Source organism: Phocoena phocoena, chromosome 5 (assembly GCF_963924675.1).
Source record: "Phocoena phocoena chromosome 5, mPhoPho1.1, whole genome shotgun sequence".
In the NCBI taxonomy this organism is placed as follows: domain Eukaryota; kingdom Metazoa; phylum Chordata; class Mammalia; order Artiodactyla; family Phocoenidae; genus Phocoena; species Phocoena phocoena.
Window position 1 is genome coordinate 117387525 of NC_089223.1, and position 26815 is coordinate 117414339.

The 26815-nt window shown below is 41.0% G+C and overlaps 1 protein-coding gene and 1 pseudogene across 2 annotated transcripts in view; both read left to right on the plus strand.

Moving 5' to 3' along the window:
* The window catches only part of SYNPO2 (synaptopodin 2), a 168270-nt gene that overhangs the window by 53794 nt on the left and 87661 nt on the right, over positions 1-26815 (plus strand). The gene's annotated exons all lie outside the window — the stretch shown is intronic.
* LOC136123848 (ran-specific GTPase-activating protein pseudogene) lies at positions 10424-11040 on the plus strand (annotated as a pseudogene).

Here is a 26815-nt window from a genome sequence, read left to right on the forward strand (position 1 = left end):
AAGTTCCATAACATGATGACTTCAAAACTAGTGTGTTACATATATGTAATTGAAATAGTCAACAATTTGTCCCTCAAAAGTTTCTCTTACGGCTGTTTTGAAAGCAGATATTGACTGAATAGTTTAATACTGTTTAAAACCATTATCAGGAAAATACCTGGAAAAAGCAAGATATGACTTTGAAGGTTTAGAAAGAAAGGTAAGACATGAGGCAAAACCAGCACTTTCTTGCCAAATGGGGGCTCAAGATGTGCTGTTTGGTGAGCTCCAGTGCTATTTGGAATACAGCTGACAGATGATTAGGAGAGGTCACTGACTATCTCATTTTTTCTGTGACCCAGTTTTAGAAATCTGCCACCCAGAAAGAAGAGAACAGCTCTCAAAGGATTCCATACTCTGGCAGTCAGACCCCGGGTTAGCCTCTGCTTTCCTACGTGAGCCTCCACATCATTTGCTCACTCTCTGTTGCATTCTGACCGTAAATTTAAGGCAGTAACTGGTTATTCTTTTTATGTTCTTTAAACTCTATTTGAATTGGTACAGTGCATTTTCTGTCTTCATTAATATTGTTGGAGACTGTAAAATCCTGAAAAGTTACACTAAGGTATGTTAGTCTCCTTATAATTTCCTCTAACATTTCAAATTCATCATAAAATAATTGAGCATGTTCTCTTTTCTAAATGTCTTATGTAAAGTGCTGAGAGAGTGCCATGGGTATTTTAAGAATGAAATCAATAAAAGGTTTTCTATTTTTCTTTAAAAATCAGTATGGTTAGGAGAAATACATTTAGGCTAGGACTTTTGGGTCAAGCACTGAAGAGTTGACCAATTTTTTACTGAATTGATTAGTTGTCTTACTCTTGTGAGGTTACAGCTAAAATTTTTAACCAAACACTCTTCTTAATCCCTCTGTTCTATCAAGATGAGGTGTTTTTTTTTGCTGGTGTTTCAGGTTTTATAACAGATCACATTTTTACTTGGCTTCAAATCCGTTTAATTCATCTTTAGGCAGACTGACTGAGTTCTATGAACTTCAGAGTCTCTGGTGATAAACTTCTCTGTCATCTCTGTATTATCTCTTTTACAGCCAGATGGGGAAAATGGTTTACATCAGGCACAATGTATATTTGAACAATAAGGTCACAAGCAGAGATGTATTATCTTTTATGGGCAGTGAGACATGTAACGTGTTACAGCCTTCCCCTTTAAGCTACATAGCAAATGGGACACAGCACTTTGTTTTTATGCCTGGATTCCCATACGATATTATTTTCTAAGCATGTTCATGTTAACAACCTGAGCCTATTTAAAGCAGCATTTCCTCTTAAAGTGTAGAGGAGGAGGATGACCTTCATTCCAGTCCTCTTAAGTTTGATTAAAGCCACCCGAAATAAGTTTATTGCCTCAAACTCTACTCTTATCCTCTGTGTCTCAGGTCCTCTTCCTCTCTCTGTATGGGAGGAATCAGCATTCTATTAAAAGGCCTGGCGCAGAAGGAGTAATCATCACACTTCTGATTTTGGATCTATTCCCTTGTTAAAAGACAATTTTGAACTATGTGGAAAAGTAAAACAATTTAAGGGAATGGAACAGTTTAATTCTAGCATGTGGAATATGTTTTAAGTTCTGGTAGGAAGTGCTTCCATAGCACATTTTTTTTTTTTTTTAAAGAAGGACAGTGTAGCTTTGGAATTGGCATGATTTAAATAATAATGAGAGACAAGATATAATTATCACCATAACCTAACTTGCTTTTTCTTTAATGTCACCCTAGTTTTGGGGATCTGATTACGTTTGGCATTTCCAGCAAAACATAAATAATTTAAAATGTCTATAATAGTCCAAAAGAATACTTCTTTGGCTAATTAACTCTGGAAGCAAAAGAAAAAAAAATAAACAACAAAAATAAACAACAGAAAAAACCTTCTTCTTTTCCCTCTGTAGAATTGTTTAAAGAGAGGTTCAAAGTGTTTGGTTTAGAGCTCTGTTTCACTTAATATTTCCAACGGTGGTTTATGAAAGATGGAATTCTTGAAGTTCATTAATGGCACTAATATGGTCCAGATTGTCAAGATCTTGATTCATAGGAACAAAATTAAGAACAAATTAATCAAATACAGGATAAAAATCAGCAGTAGGATTAAAAAGCAAATTTTCTTAAGGAAGAAAAGTAGCAGCTGGGACATACGATGCTCAGGAACCATGTTTTACCATGGCTGAGTGGTTCTCAAACTCAAGAGTGGATCACAGTAATAACCTGGGGGCTTGTTAAACCAAAGATCACTGTCTCCCACTCCACACATTTCTGATTCAGTAGGTCTGGGGTAAGGTCGAATAATTTGCATTTCTAGTAAGTTCTAAGGTCCAGGAACCACAGTTTGAGAACTACAATTCTACCAAAACAGGCCCTCCTGTGGTCACAGTGTCAACTGAGCATGCTCCTGCCCCAGGTAATGTCCCTCTGCTGCCCCAAAATGAAAAGGGGGGATTTCCTCCTTTAAATACCACATTCCCGGAATCATGATCATTGCTCACTTTCTCCACCACATTTGTCCCCTAATTGTACATGGGACATTCATATAAATATACAAGTTTTTATTACAGTGTGAAAGAATTGATGTATTATATGTCAATTTACAATGAAGGTAAATCACAAACACACCATGTCATGTTACTTGATTAACTTGTCACAGGCTTAAAGTATTGAATAAGCACTTAGACTTGCTTCTCTCTGGTTAGCAGTAAAGGATCTTTCTAGATCTAACCCATTGGAGAGTTTTAAAATAACAAAGCCTGGGTCCCATTCCAGATGAATTACATAAAAATCTCAGAATGGGGACCTGGTAACTAAATCCCTTTCAGGTAGTTCTACTGAGTAGCCAGGGTTAAGAACCATTGGTAACTCTAACCATGTATTCTCACTGGCTATCAGTGAGGTGAGATCGCCCCCATGGGGGTAAAAATTAGTTCTCTAGGGGCAAAAAAAAATACCTTAGCTGTTATACTGGTTTGTGGGCCTCCAGAGGACCACAGCACGTACACATGTGTGTAGTATATCTGTAGCATTAGCATTTCATGGGTTGGGGACAATTAGGAAAAAAGACTCCCTTAGAAAATGATCATGAAAAAAGGTTGAGAAATACTACCCTAACCCTGGTAGACTGCTGTTAGTTTTCAATACTTCAACTTCCCTCTAAAATGGAACACAAATCTTTTTGGGTGCTCTTATAGATATTGGTAGGGAAAAATAGCATTTAAAAATTCTACTGGGCTTCCCTGGTGGCGCAGTGGCTGAGAGTCTGCCTGCCGATGCAGGGTACACGGGTTCGTGCCCCGGTCCGGGAAGATCCCACGTGCCGTGGAGCGGCTGGGCCCGTGAGCCATGGCTGCTGAGCCTGCGCATCCGGAGCCTGTGCTCCGCTACGGGAGAGGCCACAACAGTGAGAGGCCCGCGTACCGCAAAAAAAAAAAAAAAAAAATTCTACTACATGTTGATCACCTAGCTAGGTGCTTTTACATATAGTATCGAGTAATGCTATCCTGCATTTTTCCTCTAGAATGTACATAAAAATTATAATTTGTTTTGTTTCATTCTGGCTTCATAATATTTATATTGAAAATAACCCCTGTCTTCATGAAGCTTACAGAAAAATTCCATTTGAATCTGTAAGGCAACCAGATGGCTTCAAATTGCTTTCACTCTAAACCACTATCAAATGCATGTAATGAAGTTCAGAAAACAACATTCCATTAAAAGAAATCACAATAGAAAACAACCTCCATATCCTTGTCTCAATAGTATTTTATCTAAAGAATCATAGAAAATTATTATTTCATTAATTTATGGTAATACAGCTTTACAGTATAACTTAAGACTTGAATATATAGTATATTTGTAGTATAACTTTGCTACAAAAAGGCAAGTATATTAAAATATATATATGGTTGCATGTATTCTTTTGCTATTTGCAAGGGTACGGATTTGTTTTAAATGTACTCAGGATTTTGTTTATATTCAGACATGGTAAGGCCAAAAGATCGGGAGATAATTGCCATTGAAAAGATATAGTTGACCCTTGAACAAAGTGGGAGTTAGGGGCTCCAACCCTCCTTGCATTTGGAAATCACGCATAACTTATAGTCAGTCCTCTGTATCCACGGTGCCTCATCCTTGGATTCAACCAACCACGGATCCTGGAGTATTGTTACATTTACTGTTGGAAAGAATCCTCATATATGTGAACCCACACAGTGTTGTTGAAGGGTCAACTGTAGTTTGTCACTCACAGTTCCCAAGGGGAGGGGACATGCCATACCATGAAGGGCCACATGGGGAACAACCGGGGTTGGTCAGGAGGAGGGGCGAGAGGGAGACCTTGGGCAAAGCCTTTACGGTGCTTTCCAGGGAGGGAATGGGCAAGGCCAGGTGAGCAGGTTTAGGATTGGATAGTCTGGATGATCTTGGAGGGCTCTGGATTATCAAGGTGGCCCCTCGCTGTCTGGTACCTGGTCCTGAGCTGATTAGGGCAGAGGAGTGCTGCCTCCTGGAGCACTGAACAGAGGAGGCAGGTGGGGGTGTGCGCTCAGAATCGGTTGCTCTGCATCAACATTGTGCTCAAAGGCAAAGCACGTTGTTCTCTATCTCTAGGAATTAGCTAACTTGGGAGAGGCAGTCCCTCTCTAGTCCGTGAGGTCCCCGATGTTAGAGCATCAAGAATATAGAAGATAAGAAGATACAGTTAATGTAGTTAAATACAGTTAATACAGGGTTGTGTCCCAGAAAGTCAGAACCATAAACTAAATCAGCTGTGGAAAAGGAGTAAGATATTCAAGTGTGCAAATAATGTAACCAGGCACTCTGAAGGTCCATTTCTACACAAGTACGTAGAAAGTTTTACCCAAGTATAAAGTTATTCAAGGCTTCATGCTATTGCATAGATAAATCTAGAAAAATCACTAGTCCTAAACAGTGAGATATGTTGGAGGGAGCTGGGGGAGGGAGGATTTGACTAACATTATGGCCTAATTAAGTCTGTCTCCTGTCTTCTTTCTCTATGTACTTGGTTTGTGCAGAGACAGAATATAAGGACGGAAGTTCAGAGCAGACACTTTCTGTTACCAGACGGGACCAGTACATAAAGAGATAGCAAGTTTGTTGCGGCGCAAGTGTGAAAATATATAGCTTCCAAATAGGACCAGGAGTTTTATTACTGCTGTTATGTTATTTTTACTGTTCAACAAAAAGAAGGCAACATTGTATCCTGAAAAGAAACTAAAGTGTACAGTAAAGTGGGCCAGGGCTGGAATTCTAACTCAGCTGTTTACTGTGTAATCTTGGGCTATATATGTTACTTCTCCAAACATAAGTTTTTGCATCATAAAATGCAAATTATATCTAGTCTTGAGATTGGAAACAATTAAGAAGCAAAACAGATGAAGATTTAAATATAAAAACTAAATTAAACTGAATTTGAGGATGTGGCCAAGAGATTGGAAACAATTAAGAAGCAAAACACAGGAAACAGATGAAGATTTAAATATAAAAACTTTTAAAAACTAAATTAAGGGCTTCCCTGGTGGCGCAGTGGTTGAGAGTCCGCCTGCCGATGCAGGGGACACGGGTTCATGCCCCGGTCCGGGAAGATCCCACCTGCCGCGGAGTGGCTGGGCCCGTGAGCCATGGCCGCTAAGCCTGCACGTCCGGAGCCCGTGCTCCGCAACGGGAGAGGCCACAACAGTGAGAGGCCCGCGTGCCGCAAAAAAAAAAAAAAAAAAAAAAAAAAACTAAAGTAAATTAAGCTGAATTTGAGGATGTAGCCAAGGTGGATAGACATAATGAGCTTCTTAATATTTCATCCCACCATTAAACTTCCTCACCCAGGCTCAGGCAAAGAACCTGCTTTTTTTTTTTTTTGGCCCTGCCTTGTGGCTTGTGGGATCTTGGTTGCCTGACCAGGGATTGAACCAGGGCCCGGGCAGTGAAAGTGCAGAGCAGTCCTAATCACTGGACCGCCAGGGAATTCCCAGCCACTCTTCTAAACTTATCACATGATCTAGCTGAGAACAGATCCTGGGTAAGGTGTCTCCTGAGCTGGGAAGAGCAAGAGGAGGTGTGACTTGAGCTGGGCTTGCCCAGTCCCTGCTCCCAGTCTCAACCATCAGGCAAGGCCCTCTTCCTCCTCCTCCAAGAGTGAGTGAAGAGTGGTAAAGAGGAGACAATAGGTCCCCACCTCCCCACCCTGGAAAAATTAGAAGTGGGGGCGGAAATCTCCCTATACCACTTTGAAGATGATTATGAAGATAGACTACAGATAAGATATGCAAGATGCCTAACCAGAGCAACAGGCATTTTCAGTAGAGATAAATTCACCAAGACTTCATTTATCACATATAGCTTATTCCTTCTTCTGGTATTGAATTTAGTGAAATAGCTCTCTTTTTTTCTCTTATATAATATTCAACACTAAACTTTTTACTTAGGAGAAAAGGGGATATTCTGTCTGAATCCGAGTTACTTGTAATTATGTATTCTGAATTAACTCATTGATTTTACATATAATTCTCAAATTCCATTCCAGTAAGAATGTAGATTGGTAAAAAAAAAAATGCCAGAAATAAGGTAATAGCAATCTGTAAACACAAGTATTAAATCTTACTATTCAGTTGTTTTTGTTGGTATTTTAGTTGATCACATTGAATGGTAGGTATTTAATTCATCTTTCCAGATAGAACAATTAGGCACCTTCTATTATTACACATACAAGTCAACAAAGGAGAATTTGGTAGCTTTCAACAATGATACTAACATATACTATTTATGAAGTGTTTTATAAAGTTTCAGGCACTGTGCCAGGTGCTTTATAAAGCTTTATTTCTAGTCCTACAACAACCCTGGAAGGAATTATTATTATGCCAATTTTATAGAAGAGAAAACTGAAGTTCAGAGACGTTGAGTAATTTTCAAAGTTGTAGATACAGATTGAAACTAGGAAAGTCAGAATTCTAACGCAGAACCCTGCAAAGCCTACATTTTTTCCTTTAAATAAGTCCTTCTGCCTCCCCCCACCCCAAGAACCTAAGGCGAAAAGAAAGAAAACAAGGTTGTAGTTCCATTAGCATAACTAATAAGTGACCTTGGCACTTCATTTAACGGAAGTTTTGTAATAAGGGGTAGGAAGACAACCCTTTTTTAACCCTCACATATGAGTTTAAACACATGATTCATTTTGAACTAAAATGTTTAGCTGATTCATCCAAACTATGTTGAGAGTTCAGAGAAAATGATAAAAGTTCTCCTGCATTTATTATAATTTGAAGCTTTTAATGGGCACACCATTGTTTCTAAAGTTCACCAATACCCTGTACTTCTCCTTTCATAGGATTCCTCACATTGGGACAGGATAGGTGCTCATTATTCATTGATTATTTGAATGCACTAATTAATGACTAAAGGCATAGGGGTCTCAGAAGTGGTGTTAGAGGGTATTAACTTCAGGCAAGAACAGGAGAGATTCTGCAGGACCCAACCTTTCTCCAACTATAGCCATTCCTTTTGAAAATCAAAAATTGCTCATAATTGTGCACACCATGAAGCTTTGAACACTTTGTGCCATGTATAATACCTATTGTTGTATTTTCATAATTTTCATGTGTAACTGCAGAACCACCCTGCTTATTATAGACTCCTAGGAATTAATATAGACTGCCAAAGATCACCAAAGTGAAGACCATAAGCCAGCGTGAAATTGAGTATTGATGAGTTCCATGGAGAATCAGAGGTACTGATCTCTCTTGGTCCTCTCCAGTGAATTTTTCTCCAACAAAACTGAACTCCTCCGGGCTTGGTGAAGAGTGCATTAGAATGCAGAAAGGTGGAGCAGATCCTGTGTCCCCTTCACCCCTCCCAGAAGGCCAGGATTCCTGCTCAGGTCCTTGTCCATCTCCCCCCCTCCTGACACATGGCCCATATCTGTCTACATGGTGTCTATAGCTCTCTCCTCAGATTCTGCCTGTAACTTCTCCTTAGCATCACCAATTATGTATGCTCTTCTCATGTAGGTTTTACTGTGTTATGTTATAAAATCACATTTTTATTTCAGTGTTTTAAAAGATTTAAGTACATAAAATTTCATGTAATCATATTTTACCATCTGTACACATCTTTAAAACAAAAGAAGGTGTTTTAAAAAAAGGCAATTTGGCTACAGATGTGCCTTAAATGTCTTCATCATTTAAGTGTTTTTTTTTTTTTTTCCCCATTTCTCTCTTTCTCTCTCTCTTGTTTTTAACTTCAGGGGAAAGTCCTAGATCCTATTTCCAAACCGAACACAAATTGTAATACAAAGCATCCTTTTATATAGACTCATCATTGCCATTTAGGGAATATTTATGTCTCAAATGGGAAAGGATGTTCAACTAAAAATGGGCATTTCTATTCTGGTCAAAGTCTTAACTGAAATTAAGTCTGCTGCCCATCTCTCTGTCTTAGAAGAACACTCATGTTAAGTCAGGAAAAGAACGAGAAGCTGAAGGAACTCTAGGCATAATTCAGGCACAAAACTGAGCTAGAGAGAAACATATATATATTCTTGAAATAGATGGTATTTCCACACTCCCCAAATTAACTGGTTAGTTGATTAACTATTTTTTCAGATATATAGATATAGATGTTGATATAGATACAATGTGTGTGTGTATAGATAGATATGTTTATCTATCTATGTATCTATACGTGGGGAAATATATAAGGAAGAATAATAGCTAACACTTACAAAGTACTTATTATGTGCTGGGCACTGTCTAAGCATCTTACACATATTAACTCATTGAATCCCCATGATAAGTCTATGAGGGGAGTATAATATTATCCACAGTTTTACAGATGAGAAAACTAAGGTGTAATAAAATACATTGCCCAAGATCACATAGATAGTAAGTGATGACTTGAGCCCAGACAGTCTTGCTCTAGACTTCATACGCTTTACCACCATGCCAAACCGCTTCTGTTGTCAGAGAAGGTACAACGTAATGGGAAATTTAAATGTTCACATGTGAGAAGCTAAATGATAACTCAGTTCCACAATATGAAATGTCCCACAATAGTGTGTCCTAGGTGGCGCATGGGCTCTGAGGCCGTGAGAGCTGCAGATTTAGAGAATGTTTCCCTTGCCTATTTTACTCTGGACTGAAGTAACCAGGAGAAGCTTTTTAGGAAGAGAAGAATTGAAGAATTGGGTGTTTTTAACTGGAAGAATTGGATGAGAGAACAGAAGGCATTCTAGGTGAGAGGAAGGGCTTGAGCCAATATTCAGAGATCAAAATGAACAAAGCATTACTATAGGGGAGGAACAGGAAGACCAGCCTAACCAAAGCAACAGGTTCAAGCAGAGAAAGATAGATGTGTTTCCAAAGGTTGCTTAAATCCAGATGTTACAAGGATGTGACTCTCAGGCAAAGAATTTGGACTTCATTTCATAGATAAAGCAGAGCTGTCTTAAGAGGTCAAGTGCAAGAGTGGGAAAGTAAAAAAAGTATTTGGGGAATACAAATTTGGCAACCATGTGCAAGAATAGAAGGGATAAGAAAAAGGAAACAGGGCCTTACTCAGAAGTTTGTGCATTTTTCAAGATGAGGGCCTGGAATTCAATAGATATATTTTGAATAAATAAAAAAGAAGGCATAATACATTCTAGAACTATTACTAAGGAAATAGGAGGAATTGTATGAACTGTTCTGGAAACCTAAGGGAAATCATCAAAGATTATTTCAAAGGTTTTTAACCTGGGAAACACAGAGTAAGATGGAATCCAGATGAAAAGCAGATACAAACTGGAAATGAGGAGAGAGATTAGGGGTTTGAAGACAGATTCAGAAGCCATCTCCATAGATGGGGACTGATTTTGAAGAGAGGCTAGGGGACCGATAAGACCGGAGGTAATGTCCATGTATGAGGAATACGAAGTGGAAGAAAAGTTCTTGAAGGGAACTGAGAAGATGCAGTTATTAAAGTAGAGGCTGTGGAGAATCGGGATGGTATAAGCTTTATGGAAGCCGAGAGAGGAAGTGGTTTCAAGGAGTAAACTGTGGCCAACAGCTCCAAGAGTTGCAGACAGGAGGAGGAGACATGCGAACACAGAACAAGTTACCGGACCAGCACACTCACATTACACAATGTAGATATAAGTAGTCACAACTTCATTCTTTTAGCTTGTAATTACCGTAATTTTGTCAACATCACCATTACTCCTGGCAGCGCGTTTCCCGCCGCCGGGGTCAGCGGTCGGGGTTCGGGTCGCGGGGCGGAGGGAAGAGCGGATGGGAGGGAGGCGCCGGCGCCAGACGCGGAGGCAGGAACTGCGACCGGCCGCCGGGAGGCCGCGGAGGCCGCGACCACGGAGCTAGCCGAGCCGCCGCCGCCGCGCTCATGGCGGCCGCCAAGGACACCCACGAGGAGCACGACACGTCCACCGAGAATGCCGACGAGTCCAACCATGACCCCCAGTTTGAGCCCATAGTTTCTCTTCCTGAGCAAGAAATTAAAACGCTGGAAGAAGATGAAGAGGAGCTTTTTCAAATGCGGGCCAAGCTGTTCCGGTTCGCTTCCGGAGAACGACCTCCCGGAGGGGAAGGAGCTGGGTACAAGGCATGTCAAGCTGCTGAAGCACGAGGAGAAGGGGACCATCCGCTTCCTCATGCGCAGGGACGAGACCCTCCAGACCTGCGCCAACCACTGCATCATGCCGGTGGTGGAGCTGAAGCCGAACGCGGGCAGTGACCGCGCCTGGGTCTGGACTACCCACGCCGACTTCGCCGGCCAGCGCCCCAAGCAGGAGCTGCCGGCCATCCGCTTCCTTAACGCCGAGAACGTACAGAAATTCGAAGTTTGAAGAATGCAGGAAAGAGATTGAAGAGAGAGAAAAGAAAGGAACAGGCAAAAATGACAGTGCCGAGAAAGTAGCTGAGAAGCTAGAAGTTCTTTCGGTGAAGGAGGGCAGGGAGCCCGAGGACGAGACCAAAGAGGCGGCTGAAGAGGAGCAATGAGTCGGCTCCCGTTGTGTCCTTTCTCCCTGTCTTTTACCTTTTTCTTTTTTTAAATTTTGCCCTGCCCTCTTCTTTTTGGTTTGTTTTTATTCTGTTTTGTTTTTACAAGGGACTTTATATAAAGTACTGGCCTCCAATATTCAGGTTGTTTTTTTCTAAGTTTTTGCCCTAATGAAAACTTCAGAAAATCCGTTACCCAGTCGTGAGAATGTACTGTGCTAACTTTCTTTTCCATAGTGGAAACATTTATCTGTAGTCATCAAAATAGCAAACAAAACATTTGTTGAACCTGAAAAAAAAATATTCCTTATTGGGTAAATCAGTCCCTACTTAGACACCCAGTCAATCAATAATGCTTATTGAGCACTCATAATAAAACAACAGGGAGGAAGCTTGGTGGGACAGGTGGAAGCAAGTGTAACTCAACAGTAAAATAAAATGGTTTCTAAGCCATAGAGCTTGGGTGATCTTATTCCTTTTCTTTAGGTACATGGAGAATAGATGCAGGAAGATAACATGGTGATAAAAAGCTTATGAACTCACTCACAATAGGTCCAAAGAGTGTCCTGGCAAAGGTCTTTGAAAGTGGGATCTTTATTTGGAAAAACCATTCCCCACAAACACAGGAGGCACCTCCCAAGGGAAGTTCCCTGTGATCTTCCATGTCAGGGACCTAGTGGATGCTGCTGACTTGAAAGGCTCTTGAGAATTAGTGAAGAGAATAGGTAGGCTGGGGTCCACCAATACACCCACCCATGCAATTGGGGGCCATGTTTCACATCTCTCTGGTCTTCATTCTGTGTGACCTAGTACGTAAGAGAGTGTGCCTGGGAATCGGATCTGGATTCAAACCCCAGCTCCTCCATTTATCAGAATTGTGGTTTGGAAAGCCATTTAATCCCTCTGGACTTTATTTTTGTCATCTGTGAAGATGGAAGTAATAACCCTATATCAAAGATTATTGTTAAATGCTCTGTTCATGTGACACTAAATACATGGTAGCTACTCTAATTACTATCTGAGGACGTGTGATGCAAACAATGGTGATTATCCTAGTTGATTACGAGGACTGAGTAGTGTCAGAAAAATCTCAATCCTGATTCCCTTTACTACATGATAAAATGACTTGCAACTTTAAACTTTTTCAAAGCACTTTCGTATCTGCTAATACATGTTATCCTTACAAGAAACCTTCGAATGTGTGTGTGTTCGTTATTGCTCCTATTTTGATGGAGAAAGAGGGCCTCAGAAGGGGACAAGGACTTATTTCAGTCACAAAAGGGGAAGGTCACAGAGTCTGCACTGGAACCCAGGGCTGCTCCCTCCTGTCAGAGCCTGATGGGAAAAGCCAAGAATCTGCTGCCACTTTTCTTGCCAAAATACCCCTCCACTTATGTAGTGAACACAATGCAGAGACGAGTTAATTCTCTAGTCACATCAAAGAGCTGCTTGTTGAACTTTCGACTTTTGGCAAGTCGTGCATCATTTCTTAGCTTCAGCAATTCCTTGACACTTTTCCTGCTTTAACTTTTATTTTTCAAGGCACTTTTCAATTTACTCTGTTGTGTTCTCGAGTAGTAGGCATTGTTTGCATCCTTTCTGCATCTCAAAAAAATGTGGTTTGTTTATGTTTCCATTAGTTGACATTACCATCCAAATGCTTATTCAGATCAGAATATTGGTTTGGATATATGTGGTGCGTGTATGGTAGTGGGGGTGGTGGGAGGTGATCTCAAAGATTTTCAGACACGTCATATTACTTTAAATCCTCCGATTTTAAGGATAAAGTGCACTTGTCTTCAACTTCGTACACCAAGTTAATTGACTGGTCCATTACTTAGTGGATTTTGTACTTGATTGGGAGGTGTAAGGCCCTAGACAAGCAGAACTCAGCCTTATATAGTTTTGTTTACCTCTTAGGACCCTGTGGCAGGTAGGAGTGAGGGTGGGAGATGGAGGAGAGGGTCAAAAGTACAAGACTGCAAGTACTGAATCCATCTCCAGTGGAGGGGATGAGGATCCTGAATAGCTCCGCCCTACAACTTGTCCACGGTTGTGTGAGCCCAGGGAAACTACAGAGAATTCTTCAAGCCTCCTCTTGCAGTCTTCAATCATCTCAGGAAACAGACTGCTTCAGTCATCGTTCTCCTTCTAGAAGGAAGATGACTAGAAGAAAAGTTGAAAGTTTCCCTCAAATTGCTCCCCCTAGAGTTTTTGAGAGGTAGGACCTAGAGTACCTTGCCATCCAGTAAGAGAGCCAGACCTGGGGGTGCGGGGGAAGGACTAGTGTTCCTGCATTCTGATGCCATACATTCATTTTACTCTGATTTAAAATGTATTTCTCCAAGTTACCAATTTTTATACTGTAAGACAGATGACATTTTGATCCTACATGATATATTTCTATTCAAAGGGTTTTAGGATATATTTGTTCATTAGTATGTAAAGCTGAGAAGTATCGACTCTAAAGTTACTGGTAACACTGAATCTATTACTTTTATGAAAAGACAATGAATATTCTTCCCCCGGAGTGAAGATATATTTTCCGTTACCATATCAGGGCATCAGAGGAAAGCAGTTTCCTTGAACCATTACTCTCTGTCCCTTTCACTTCACTGACCAATCACAGAGGTTTGAATCCTAAATTTAACTTTGGAAGTTTGCTACAAGTTTCAAAGAATTTGCTAAATAGGTTTCAAATGTTAGTCCTTTGTGCCTTGGGAATAAAGAATTAAAAGAAGAATGATGGTTACTTTTATAGTAAAAACTTGGCACAAAATGAAACGGTTTTTTTCTCTCGCTCTTTTTCCATGTGCTCACCTAAAGCAATAAACGTGTGGATGATTACCCCTGAGTTTTTCCAACAAGCTCAAGGAAGTTTAATGGCCTGAACAATGTGCTTTTTAAGAAGATCACTGTAAACATTCATTTCAGTTCAAGGAGTATCTTTCAAAGTTATTCTGGGACAAATATGGTGCAAAGAAACATGAGAGAGAGAAAAGAAACAGGAACCCCAGGCTCTCGCTCTAGTCGTCTGTGGCCCCTGCACTGTCTGGCTGTTCTTTCCTAGCTCTTCATCCTCTACTAACTTCTGTGTGTTGGAGTCTCCAAGGCGCTGTCATTGGAGTGCCAGCCTTGGAGCAAGCCTTTCGTCTTCTCTATCTGTACACTCTCCCTAGGTGTAGTGGGCTGAGTGGTGGCCCCAAAGAGATGTCACCATCCTAATTCCCAGAATTTGTGAGTGTTACCTGATTTTGGAAAAGGAATCTTTGCAGATGTAATTAAATTAAGGAATTTGAGATGAAGAGATCATCCTGGATTATTCAGGTGGGCCCTAAATCCAATGACAAATGTCCTCATAAGAGAAACACAGGGGAGATTTGGCAAACAGAAGAGGAGGCATTGTGACCAAAGAGGTAGAGCTTGGAGAGGTGTGGCCAAAAGGCCGCAGTCAAGGATTGCTGACAGCCACCGGCAGCTAGAAAAAGTGAGGAATGGATTCTCCCCTAGAGTCGCCAGAGGGAGTACAGCCCCTACAGACACCTTGATTTTGGACTTCTGGCCTCTAGACTGTGAAAGAATACATTTGTGTTGTGTTAAGCCACCAGTGTGTACTCAGTTCGTTATATCATCCACAGGAAATTAATACACTAGGGAATCCCATCTAGTTCTCATCTTCAAATTCCACCTATAAATTTAAATCTCCAATCCTGACTGTCCTCTGTCCTGACTGTCCTCCAATCTTGACACCCCCTCATGAGGTGCCACACTCATGTATCTAACTGCCTGCTTCACATCTGCACTTGGATACCTAATAGACATCTCAAACTTAGTATGGCCAACAGAATTCTTGATTTCTATCTCCTGCACCCACCGCTCTGTTTCCTAGTCTTCCCTGTCAATAAATGGCACTACCATCTCAGGCTTAAGGCTTAGGTCCAACTACTTCATGGCTCCAGCAAAGAACCTAAGCAACATGCTTGATTCTTTTCTTCCTTTCAACCCCCTCTACCTAATTCCTAGATGAATCCTCTTGGCTACCATTTCAGTCCATTGTGTCTGACCTAAGCTTATGCTGTAGCTTTCTGATTTCTTCCCTGCCTCTACTCTTGTCTCTTTCCACAAAAGCCAGTGTAAACGTCCTACAGTGCAACTCATTTCTTATCACTCTCTGCCTAAGATGTTCTAATAGCTTCCCACTGCGCTTAGGATAACATCCAAATGTCTTATCTTGGCCTACAGCAGTGGTTCTCAACTGGAGACTATTTCACCCTCACAATGCCAAAGACATTTGGCACTTTCTGGAGACATGTTTTGGTTGCTACTACTGGGGAGAGCCTACTGGAGTCTAGTGGGTAGAGCCCAGGAATGCTGCTAAACACCTTGCACTACACAAAACAGGGTCCAACAAGAAAGAATTATCTGGTCTCAAATGTCAATAGTGCCAAGGTTGAAAAACCATGCCCTACAGAGTCCACATGAGTTGATACCTGCCTTTTACTGCCTCATTTCCTTCTACTTTTCCTCAAATATGCTAAGCTTGTCCACATCTCAGAGCCTTTGAATATACTCTCCCTTTGGACTGCAACATACTTTTCCTAGTATGTTGCATCCCATCTTTGCATTTCTGTATCTTTGTTATCCAGGTGTAAATTCTAATACTACCTCCTCAGAGAGGCACCACCCATCTAAAGCAGCCTCCACCCCATCCTATCCCTGCTCTGTTGCATTAGCCTGTTTTTACCCTCTATATTGCTCTTATTGGTACTTTATTTTATATTTTTATGAGTTTATCATTGGCTTCTTCCCTCTAAAATTGCAAAGTCCTTTAGGGTCTTTCACGTTCACTGCTGTTTGCCTGCATCTAGAGCAGCACCTGGCACAGAGTAAGTGCTTAATAAATATTCATCAAATCACTGACACGCAAATGTAAAGCAATAGAGGAGAATTAAGTAACCCATAAAATGTTTGGTCCCAAAAGTGATGCAGTGAATCACCAGGAAGGCAAGCTTATTTCTAATCCCTTGTCAATTTCTAGTATATGGCTCTTTGGATGTTACCTTCATTTAAGTCTTAACTCCACTGACAGGATAACAAGCTAGGGCCTTGTTTGTAGAAAAGATGTAATTTTACTTTTGAATCTATTGTTTTGAAGACAGAGCAGGCTTTCATGTAGTGGATGACTGGCAACCAGTTGTTAATGTGGTTGTAGATTTGAAGAATCCACGTAGAAGCAATGGCTGAATCCCTGAGAGCAGAGAAGCCCACTGAGGGATTGCTTTCAGAGAGAAAAGCCAAAAATTTGCCCCGAGAGAACCTACTGTTAGGAATAGAGGAGAAAGAAGAGTCAGCAAAGGAAATAGAGAAAACCTGATTAGAAAAGTAATAGGAAAACAAAAGAAAAAGTTTCTGAAGCCCCAATCACGGAGTGACAGAAGACAGTCAATTTATAAAGGAAGCATTGATAATGCATTTTTGGAACTTTTATGCCTTTGGGTTGGGGGTACATGTTCCTTCCATTAATCAGTGAACAGCTAAAAATTTTCTGGCAATGCAAAAATAAACTTAGCTGTAAAGTACCTACAAACAGAGAAGGTAATGAAAATATTCAGTTCTTACTTAAAAAAAAAAACCTTAACCTTGCTATGAATTCTCCATAATTGTAAAGGGTTTCAGGATAATCCTCAGGCCCCTAATTTTTCTATTATCTATTTTACTTATTATGGAAAAACTTTTATCATTTCTAATAGAGCCTAAGTGTTGGAAATAGAAGTCATTTTTTCCCCTTTCATCCTGTGTTGAGTGGTTGAGAAATCAGCTAGGGAGATTGGCAAAATTAAGAACTGGCAGAAACTTCCATCTGCCCCAAACTGATCCACTCATGTTTCCATGTTTGGAAATGGTTTCTTGGGCTTATCCACATTTTGTTGGCAGGTCGTATCTTTGGAGAATGACAGGCACTTTTCTCCCTACTACCCTACTAGCCATGATCCTGGGCTTGAGGAATGCAAACTGTCTGTAATGTCCAAAAGCTGAGGGCAAATCAAACTGAGGGAAATTACGGGTGCAGCCATTGGGTGAGAACTTACTCCACTGCAGATACACATTACTGAGCTTGCCTCGTGGTGGTGTATTTTGTCCCATCATATGAAAAGAGAAATGAAAGAGAGGACATGTATGAAAGTAGGGTAGAGAATGAGAGTTAAACATGTCTGAGGATGAATTAAATTATTACATTTGAGATGCTAAGAAGAAATAGAGAGGGGATGGGATTGCAGATCACAGAAAGCCAAGTCTGACAGGACAAGCACAGTTAATCTTAGGTGGGTCAGAGGATGGCAGTTCAGACAGAGGGACTCAATAACAATGGCTGTGAAGCTCTCCACCATCCATTCAGGCTGCTGGAGTGAAAAGGGAAACAAAATGTGGTTTATTTCCATCATCTCTCCCTCTAGCTCCCACACCTCAGAACTCAAGCAATACCTTTTGGCCAGAATTGAGATATGAGCTCTCTAGGGAGGAAGAAAAGGCAGTCTCCCTCCCCCTGGCAGTTTCTGGGTGGAGTCAACAGCTAGGAGAGGCTTGAATTCATTTCTCTTCCCCAGAGGCTGCGCCTCTGGAGCACAGCTCCCTCCTTACCCAGCAGATCCCAAGGGAGGAACTTCTCTGCAGTGGTTTTTAACCTGGAGCCCATTTTAACTCCCACTCTATGCTGCTATTCCCTTTTCTTTCCCTCCCTCCCTTCTTTTTCTCCTTTCTCTCAGTCTCTCTCTGTCTCTGTCTCTCTCATGTTAATAAGGTATTCATTGAACTTCCTGATAACTCTACAATTGACCTTTTAGCTCTGATATTCCCAGACACTGGGCTTTCCAAACAAATTGCTTCCCTTTGTTGTTTGGGGTTTGCCTCAGAGCCAGAATTTTGAAAACCCTGGCTTCAGGTTTCCACACCTAATCCTTGCCAGGCAGTAATACATTTCAGCACACAAACAAGAAAACAAAGCTCCACTTGGTCCTTGGCCTGAGGCTCTGTGGCTTTTCTGGCCAACCCAACCAAAAGCACAATGGGAAACCCCTCATCCATGGTCATTTCTAGATAACCATTTGCCATCTGGGGAAAATGAATATAGAATAGTACCTGGTAGTTTCTATACAAAGAGGTTCCATGTTTTCCCCCCATGTTTCTGGCACAGCTCTGGATAATTCCCTTAGATATTAGCCATCTCCTCAAGAAATCATAAGATATACAGCATCTTAAGTAAAATTTATAACACCAGAGCCTCTATGGTGGTATTCCCTTTGACTTTGCTTTGAAAAACCTTATATTTTACAAAAAATGTAGCGTCTACTTAAAACATGGACCTATCGGGGCTTCCCTGGTGGCGCAGTGGTTGAGAGTCCGCCTGCCGATGCAGGGGACACGTGTCCGTGCCCCGGTCCGGGAAGATCCCACATGCCGCGGAGCGGCTAGGCCCGTGAGCCATGGCCACTGAGCCTGCGCGTCCGGAGCCTGTGCTCCGCAATGGGAGAGGCCACAACAGTGAGAGGCCCGCGTACCACAAAAACAAAAACAAAAACAAAAAAAACATGGACCTATATCCATGCACCTTTAACCTTTGTTAGAGAATATGATGTAATGAAGATACACAGCTAATCCATAAAATGTCTAATTTTCGTGAAAAATGTGTAACATCCAATATATTAGCATCCAAATAAAATAAACTAATGTTCTTTGTTCTTGGTTTCCAAAGACTGTAGAACATTTCCTTCTTTGGCCTTGGAGAAATTTGCTCTGGGATTTCAGCCTGGCCCTTGACTTGCTGAAAGACTACAGACTTAGAACAAAGCGAGCTGGCTGAGAACAAAGCAACTAGTGAAAATGAAAGTAAGAGGTCTAGAGCCCGAGGCTTAGCATGTGTTCCTTTTTTTTTTTTTTTAACATCTTTATTGGAGTATAATTGCTTTACAATGGTGTGTTAGTTTCTGCTTTATAACAAAGTGAATCAGCTATACATATACATATGTTCCCATATCTCTTCCCTCTTGTGTCTCCCTCCCTCCCACCCTCCCTATCCCACCCCTCTAGGTGGTCACAAAGCACCGAGCTGATCTCCCTGTGCTATGCGGCTGCTTCCCACTAGCTATCTATTTTATATTTGGTAGTGTATATATGTCCATGCCACTCTCTCACTTTGTCCCAGCTTACCCTTCCCCCGCCCCGTGTCCTCAAGTCCATTCTCTAGTAGGTCTGCGTCATTATTCCCGTCTTGCCCCTAGGTTCTTCATGACCATTTTTTTTTAGATTCCATATATGTGTTAGCATGTGGTATTTGTTTTTCTCTTTCTGACTTACTTCACTCTGTATGACAGACTCTAGGTCCATCCACCTCACTACAAATAACTCAATTTCATTTCTTTTTATGGCTGAGTAATATTCCATTGTACATATGTGCCACATATTCTTTATCCATTCATCTGTGGATGGACACTTAGGTTGCTTCTGTGTCCTGGCTAAAGAATGAAATTAGAACACTCCCTAACACCATACACAAAAATAAACTCAAAATGCATTAAAGACCTAAATGTAAGGCCAGACACTATCAAACTCTTAGAGGAAAACATAGGCAGAACATTCTATGACATAAATCACAGCAAGATCCTTTTTGATCCACCTCCTAGAGAAATGGAAATAAAAACAAAAATAAACAAATGGGACCTAATGAAACTTAAAAGCTTTTGCACAGCAAAGGAAGCCATAAACAAGATGAAAAGACAACCCTCAGAATGGGAGAAAATATTTGCAAATGAAGCAACTGACAAAGGATTAATCTCCAAAATTTACATGCAGCTCATGCAGCTCAATATCAAAAAAACAAACAACCCAATCCAAAAATGGGCAGAAAGGCTTCTCTCGTGGTGCAGTGGTTGAGAGTCCGCCTGCCGATGCAGGGGACACGGGTTCGTGCCCTGGTCCAGGAGGATCCCACATGCCGCGGAGCGGCTGGGCCCGTGAGCCATGGCCGCTGAGCCTGTGCGTCCGGAGCCTGTGCACCGCAACAGGAGAGGCCACGACAGTGAGAGGCCCACGTACCACAAAAAATAAACAAAAAAACAAACAAACAAAAATGGGCAGAAGACCTAAATAGACATTTCTCCAAAGAATATATACAGATTGCCAACAAACACATGAAAGAATGCTCAACATCATTAATCATTAGAGAAATGCAAATCAAAACTACAATGAGATATCATCTCACACCGGTCAGAATGGCCATCATCAAAAAATCTACAAACAATAAATGCTAGAGAGGTTGTGGAGAAAAGGGAACCCTCTTGCACTGTTGGTGGGAATGTAAATTGATACAGCCACTATGGAGGTTCCTTAAAAAACTAAAAATAGAACTACCATACGACCCAGCAATCCCACTACTGGGCATATACCCTGAGAAAACCATAATTCAAAAAGAGTCATGTACCACAATGTTCATTGCAGCATGTGTTCTTTAAAGAAGGAAGAAATTGCTGCGGGGGTCAGAAGAAAGTCACTGGCGGCCCTTGAACTTACCAATGCTAGTCAGACCTCCTGTTCCAGATAGATCAACAAAGTCCAGAAATGCAATGTCTCAGTGTGACTGTTACAGCAGTGTCCTGGCTTCACTGAGATGTCTTCTCTCCCAGAGGTCATTTTACCATTGGTCATTTAACCGTTTCCCCTGATGCTGACATTCCTAAATTAGTAGGGAAAATGAATGACAGATGTTCCAGATTGAAGCCCAGGCTTTGGAAGGTCACAACTAAGAAAGCATCGATAGCCAATTCTGGTCTCATTTAGTAACATCTCTAATCATGATACAGTGCTGGAGGATGCCAAGAAGGAAAGGGGACCAGATTTATGTGAGTTTGCTGAGGTTGAAAGAGCAATGTCTTCTACCTAGTCCTGGGGTTGAGGTTAGGGAGTGACAGGGTACTACTTTCGAAGATCGTGAAATATATATATTGATTTGCCATAGGTAGAGAAAAATTTAAAGCTTCAAATATGTGACATTACTGGGCTTATTTTCTCCCCACCTCTTGAAAAGAAACTTTTGCAGAGACAAGATCGAGTGATTTTGAACACTACTGCATTTCCAAGTTAGATTCCTAGACCTTTGTGGCAAAATAAAAAACTGTACGGGCTTCCCTGGTGGCACAGTGGTTAAGAATCTGCCTGCTAATGCAGGGGACACGGGTTCGATCCCTGGTCCGGGAAGATCCCACCTGCTGTGGAGCAGCTAAGGCTGTGCGCCACAACTACTGAAGCCCGCGTGCCTAGAGCCCATGCTCCGGAACAAGAGAAGCCACCACAATGAGAAGCACGCGCACCGCAACAAAGAGTAGCCCTCCGCTCGCCGCAACTAGAGAAAGTCCACGTGCAGCAACGAAGACCCAACGCATGGTACTTCCTTGGCGGTCCAGTGGTTAAGAGTCTGCGCTTCCAATGCAGGGGGTGTGGGTTTGATCCCTGGTCAGGGAACTAAGATCTCACATGCTGCACAGTGGAGCCAAACAAACAAACAAACAAGACCCAACTCAGCCAAAAATAAATAAATAAATGAATTAAAAAAAAAAGACTGTAGAATGAGAGGAATGAGGAGACTGCTGTTCTGATTATAGCTTAGCTTCTATCCAGTTGAGAGAATCCAGTAAACTTTCCAGGTCAGTTAAAAACAGGGGCTTGGCTAATTAGTTGACCTCAAGGGCCCTTGCACCTCTTAAATTCATTGCTAATATAAACACAGCACTCTGTCTCTGATAGGTTACCACATTTAGTATCTCCTACACTACACAGGTAAATTTTAGACCAAGGTTCCAATGTAGTATTGTCTTCATTTTTCTGTTATATTAAGATGAACTGTAAGTCCCTGAATTACTATATAGATATCTCATTGTACTTTGTAAACGTTCTGTATGGCTCCAAAAATGCATCTGAGACCAAAAAAAAATGTATTGTCTTTCAAACCACTTACACGTGTAGTGTTTAAAATGGAAAATGCAGTTGTATGGAAATACATTTCTCTCTAGATTGTAATAAAAGGTTTATGTGATCAATTAACAATGCGTTTACTGCCCTCTGCTGCCCTAAGCAGAACACTGGCTTTGGAAAGCCTAGTCTTACATCTGACTGGGGAAGGCCAGATTTTCTTTTACGGTCATTATTATTAATGCTTGCTGGCATATTCCAAATGCAACACTATCTGACTTAGAAAATCCCAACAATGAAGTAGCCCATGGCCTGAAACCAAATAAGCACTACGTTCTTGTGATTCAGATTTTTCTAAAGTCTTCTGGGGTTTTATTAAATTCTGGGTGTTCTTTCTACAAGATCACTAATATGTAGAAGTAGCTGTTTATTTAGAAGTTGATTACAGGGTGTTTTTTTTAAAAAAAATCAGTTATCTTTTAAAACATGAAAAATTAGTAGAAATGGCAACAAAACTGATGAAAACCTTAGATGAAAACCTTCCTTCTTAAAAAGTAGAGTGAAGCTTAATAGAATTGCTTTGTGGGAATGTTCTATTGTTTCCATTTAATATTGGGTGCTTACCATAAGAAAAAGATTGAGTGCTTTTATAGTTTCAATTATATCTTTGTCTACTTTTTTTTTTTTTTTTTTGCGGTAGGCGGGCCTCTCACTGCCATGGCCTCTCCTGCCGCGGAGCACACGCTCTGGACGCGCGCAGGCCCAGCGGCCATGGCCCACGGGCCCAGCCACGATACCTTCCCAGACCGCGGCACGAACCCATGTCCCCCGCATCAGCAGGCGGACTCCCAACCACTGCGCCACCAGGGAAGCCCTCTTTGTCTACTCTTAATTAACAATATTAGGTGCCATTTCTGTTCATTCTTTAGGACTTCTATTTAATAATGATAGCAAAGGATAATAACTGACATTTGTGAGGCTTCCTGGAGAGGTACCTGTAAATTGTATTCATTACTCACCTAGCAGAAGCTTCTACCTGAAATCTATTTTACTCCTGAGTTATAAATTATCAACTGCTTTCATTCACTTAACAATTATATGTCAAATGCCTACCATGTACCAGGCACAGACTCTTGGATGAGTAAACTGAATTTCTAACCTAAGGTGCTCAACGATTTAGTGAGAGCAAAGTGTAGATAAACAGATGTATTACTGAGAAATTTCCACAGATTGTGCTTCCGTTTGTGCCAATCTAGAGTTCTAGTAGTTTGATTATTTCATTTGATTATTTATTGATTATTTCAGGATCCAGGGCACTAGTGACTAATTCTGTCCTGTAGTATTCCTTAATACTCACTAAGAAAAACAGGAATAGGTTTTGCAGCTTTTTTTTTCTCCACTGTATACTTTTTTAATAACTTGATACCTCCCTTGGACAAGATGCATGCGTGCATCTACCCTAACTCACCAATCACAAATGTGTTTGTAAATAATAAAAAGATAAATATACTTCCAAATGCAGATAACCTTATTTTACTGTTATAAGTTGAGAGGAGTTGTAATAGAAAACCGACCATGCTATATCCAATTACTGCCAAAACAGAGAGCTACAGATCCAACATTCCAGAACCAAGGTGAGTGACTTTGGTAAATGATTCGGTCATTTAACTGGCTAGGAGTCAATAAACCTATTTAGCAAGTTAGTTTATTTGGTTACCAAGAGTGTGTTTTGAAAACACAAGGAATACTCGAGGGGCTTTGCTTGAATCCTCAAATGCCATATAAGGAATACTCGGGAAGTTATTGCTCAGTGTTAAATGCTTTGATAAAGCTTTCCATTTTGTTATGGTTAAGGTAGGCATTTAGTTATATTTGCTCCAAAGGGTTTCCAGGATTAAGTCGAGGAGATCATACTGTAAGATGTGCAGTGGGGGGCCTTTGTTGCCTTTCCATATATATGAGCTCTGAATGAAAACCCTAAACTTCTTCAGAATCTTAGCCAAGTCCAGCCTGTCTCCACTGGCCACCTCCATCTTCCAATGTGGAAGCAGAGTGGCCTTCTATTTGGGCAACTTCTTTCAGTCTCCTCCATCCTACAGCCAACATGGTTCTTCAGCTAGCTGCATCACAGGAACATGGCAGGAAGTGTAACATCTAACTACTGTCCATTGGCACTTACCAAAAATTTGGTTGATGCAAACCAGTCTAAACTAAGGAATATTTTAAGAACAAGTTCCGTAAAATTTAATTTTTTTTATACAAATAAACATTGTGAAATTTTAGGGGGCAATAATGAATCATTCCCTTCTCTCCCTTTTAATTTTGGAACCAATTAAGAAACAGGCCAGAATTAGACAGATGGAGCCAAAAAAAGAAAAAGAAAAATCAGCTTTATTATTGGTAAAGTTGGCCTGGAGAACATGGTTTGATCTATGACCACATTGGGCTTTCTACAGGTTCCCTTCATCTTGGAAGCATTTGCAAGTGCAAAGAAAACTGTTCTACCTAGAAGCGTTATAGGTACTCTATACCTCCTTGCAATAAATGAATGAATGAAGCAGTCAATCAAAAGTTACTTCTGCTTTCCTCAGAGGAAGATCAACATAAATTCCACAGTACATGGAATCTTTTCATTTGTTTTGACCCTCGATGACCCTTTGCCTCTTTGGACTTGCCGGCTATTAGCATGACACTCTCAGAGGTGGCAGAAAGCTGGAGTGGCTTTCAGACTGAGCACTTATGGTGCCAGTAAGAGGTCCCTTCAGCACCTTTTCCTCTTCCTCCTCTCCCTTCATCTTAAAATACAACATGTTATTTTCTGGTGGGAAGGTAGATATATTTGATTTCTGAGATTGGTTCAGTGCCTTAGACCAGCTGTTTTGGCTCAAGTATGATTAATTTAAACACCAGCTCCTGTTTAGTAACTTACTCTAATCAATAAACAGGTATTTATTATGTGCCTTTTAAGCAGAAAACAAAGAAAAATGCAAAACAAACTTACGACTCTTAAGAACATGGAGCCAGATCCAGCTGATGGTTATGTTATGCCAGTGTTTTCAAGACAGCAGAGGACCGAAAGGCCTATCTCAATAGTTCTAGCCTTAGAGTAGCCCTCACACAGTCCACCTTCCTTTAAGGTTTTAACTTTAAATTATCAGTTTTACTCACAATAAAGGTGGACAGGACAATGTGACTTGGACCTGAGACTAAAGTAGCACTTCCTTTTAGGGAACTAACATTTATTAAGTTAGGCTAAAATAGCACTTCCTGTAGGGAATTAAGATTTATTAAATTAAAGTTAATTGGCCTCTGGTGATGGGCCTCCTGACTCACCCGTTCACAGACAAGAAAGCTGGCAAGAAGATCAGAAGCCTAGCTGACCCTACCTGGGGAAAGTTTGCTTACTTCCTGGATCTTGAAGCACAGGTGAACCCACTGCCCATGAGCACAGCCCGTCCAAACCAGTAAGAGAAAAGATTGGCTGTCACTTACTTTTCAATTCAATGACCAGGGTCCTTGGAAAAATCATGGCTCGGTAGCTTTCAGGCCCTTCACCAATCACATTAGCTCGTCTTCCCAGGAGAAAAGTGACAGGAGACATCCAGAAGCGTTATATTGTCCCATCTGTGAAGGGAATGGAATTTCCCTCTTTTGAAAAAGAATGAAAAGGGGAATAAAATTCTCCCCAACACCAAAGTTTTCTACAGGGGTAGACCTCACAGGGCAGTCCCAGCGACCGTCATGGTGCTCTGCAGGTTGTCCTGAACACAACTGCAGGCTTTCCTGTAGAACTCTATTTAATCTCTGCAGAAATTCTGATGTAAGAACTATCTTAACTTCTGATTGAGACCCTCATCAGAACATAAAAGACGACAGAATAATATTTACCATATGTAAAGAAAGAGATTTGAGCCTCCAAGCAGAATCTGATCTCCTCATTTTTCCCATTTGGGAAAATAAACCATTTTTAATATATTTTTTCTTCCCTCCCCTCCTCCCAAAATGCAGGAGCTAATTTGTCTGAAGTAACCCATAAGGAAGCCTAGTAAATCTGCCTCTTGTGTTTGATTCCAATTTCTTTCCATCACTGTAGCATTCTTCTCCTCGGATTGTTGTCAGGCTTAAAGAGGTATCGTAGTTGAAAATGTTTCGCCCATTGCCTAACATTTTAAGTCACATATCTCTGGGTTTGGATCCTGGCTCTCTCATATACTAGCTCTGTGACCTTGGAGAAGCCACTACAATCTCTCTGAGGCTGAGTTTATTTTTCATCACAGGGCAAGTGCTTATTAATTTTAGTGCCTTTCCTTTGAACGTTAGAAATGAATTAGATATCGTAGAATTAGAAATATATATTTTGTAAGGCTGGCTATCTCTGCCAGCCTCCTGCTTTGTCTTCCCATCCACACCACTTTTCTGCAGGCAGCAAATGCAGTGGAAAATATTTGAACTTTTGAATGAAATCGTCATGGGTTTGAATTTCTGTTCTGCCGTTCATTAGCTGTGTGACTATGGGTACATCATCCGAAATGAGAAGAGAGACCTATATTCAGACTCATATCTGAAAGAAGAGAATTATAGAACATCAACTATCAGACGTTTTTCTGCGTTTTAGAAAGTAGTTTATATATTAGAGAAGTTTCATGTCTTTAATGATTCATTCACTTGTCAGGCATACCTGTGCACTGTTCGTGCAAACGCACACACTACACTCACACAGAGGTCAGCTTCCTTCCTGGGTGGTGCCGACCTCTTTGGGAAAGCCACAGCTTGGTGCCGGTGATAACTGGCAATTTCTGTTACTGTGATGAGTGAG